The following is a 2,216-nucleotide window of genomic DNA, read 5'->3' on the forward strand; positions in this document are numbered from 1 at the left end:
CAATCAGTTTTTCTAGAGTAAGTCCTGGGATCAATATATATTTCTCCCTATCATAAAATGAAAAAAAAAAGAAAAAAGGTATTTGTTTAGTGTTTCTTTTGTGTCAAATGATATTATGCTAAGGGCCTTTTACTCATCATCTCTGGTCCCAGCAATGAAACTATCAGTTTGATTTTTACAGGTGAGGACACTAAGGCTTATAAACTCAGACTGGTAACTACTTGTTCCAGTCCACCTAGCTGGTTAAGTGGTAGAGCCAGTTTTGATATCACGGCTGGCTCATTTAATCCCCAGTTCACCACAGAGCACATAGAGCACATCCTCAGAATGCTTAGAAGAGAATTAATGTTCACGAACATCAATTTGATACTGCAAGATTACTAGTCTTCAAAATAAAGAAATTATATTTAGTAAACTGTGCCTTTTAAATAAGAAAAAAAGACCTAAGATCATTTGATAAAATATTAAACAAGTATTAAAATGAAAAAGAACCTCTTGTGGCCCAGAAATGGCTCTAAGCAAATCAAGGTTTATGCTATGCATTAGAAATAAAAGTTGATTCTATTTTACTGTATATATTATAAACAAAACAAAACAAAACAAAACAAATTAGTTCTGAGAAGTTGAGAAGTCATCGGGGAGGTTTGGACTTTAAACAGCAAATCATAAATGACCTCGCTCTTATCATAGCCAAGAGTTACAAGTTGGATATTTAGTCATCCCCAGAGATAAGAGACAGTTTTCCTAGTCTAGAAGCAAATTCATTCACTCTTAAACAGAAAGATTAAAAATTATATATATTAAAACCAAAAAGGACGTGGTTCCATAGTGTAGCAGTTAACATGTCTACTTTACATGCAGAAAGTCCTGGGTTCACACCTCAGTGGAGCCACAGTCCATGGGCTACAGCCATGCCACCCTGAACTAGCCCAATGTCTGATCTCGGAAGCTAAGCAGGGTCGGGTCTGGTTAGTACTTGGATGGGAGACCATCCAGGAAGACCAGGTGCTGTAGATATAAAAAATAATAATAAATAATTTAAAAAGAAAAAAAATTTCTGTTCATTCAAATACAGCATAAAGAAAGTAAATAGACAACCTAAAATAGAAATAATATTGGGCATAAAACTAAAAATGTGAGTTTTCATAATATAATTAGGATGTGTACAAATAAGAAAAAACTAAACATTCATAAAGCAAGTGTTGGAGAGAATGTGGAAAAAAGGGAACTCTCATGCACTGTTGGTGGGATTGCAAATTTGTACAGCCACTATATATATATATACAATAGGGTATTATTCAGCCTTTAAAAATGATATCTTACCATTTGCAATGACATGGAAGGATCTAGAGTGTATTATGCTAAGTAAAATAAGTCAGAGAAAGACAAATACCAAATGATTTCACTTACACATGGAATCTAAAGAACAAAATAAACAAACAAAATAAAAACGGACTTATAGATACAGAGAACAAATATAATTGCCAAATGGGAGGGCATTTGGGAGGCTGGGTGAAAAAGGTGGAAGGATTAAGAAGTACAAATTGATAGTTAAAAAGTAGTGATGAGGATGTGAAGTACACCAAAGGGAATATAGTCAGTAACACTGTAATAACTACGTATACTGCCAGGTGGGTACTAGAATAATAGGGGGATCATTTTGTAAATTACATAAATGTCTAATCATTATGTTGTACACCTAAAACTAATATGAAATAATATTGAATATAAATTCTAACTGAAAAATGAAAATTAAAAAAAGCTAAACAACTCAATTTATGGAATTTTTTTTAAAAAAATAGGTTATTTATTCAAGAGGGAACTTGAATAGCCAATAAGAATATGAAATGTTTATCATCATTAGAAGTAAATAAAATAAAAATCAAAATAACTGATAAGATTTTTTCTGTCTCTATTTAGTAACATTTTTAAAAGTCTGAGAGCATCAATCATTGCCAAGCATTTGAAGCAACCAGAACTTTACCTTCCTGATATAAATGTAAATTTAAAATATCAATATTTTATGGTGCAAAGAATTTATGCCAATATTTTAGAAGATGATTTTGTATTTTCTAGGAAATTTTAAAGTACTTATATCATATGATTCGGCAAATCCACTTCTAGGCATATGAGCTAGAGTAGATTTTTTTCCAAAATTTAACACCGACTTACAATAAGAAATGTATATGATAATGCAATATTAGAAATATATGTAT

General features: G+C 31.4%; 1 pseudogene; it reads left to right on the forward strand.

Moving 5' to 3' along the window:
• The first annotated feature begins 901 nt into the window (after positions 1–901).
• Positions 902–1,017, forward strand: LOC120588660 (uncharacterized; annotated as a pseudogene).
• The last annotated feature ends 1,199 nt before the right edge of the window (positions 1,018–2,216 follow it).

This window comes from Pteropus medius, unplaced genomic scaffold, assembly GCF_902729225.1.
Source record: "Pteropus medius unplaced genomic scaffold, Ma_sr-lr_union100, whole genome shotgun sequence".
Lineage (NCBI taxonomy): Eukaryota > Metazoa > Chordata > Mammalia > Chiroptera > Pteropodidae > Pteropus > Pteropus medius.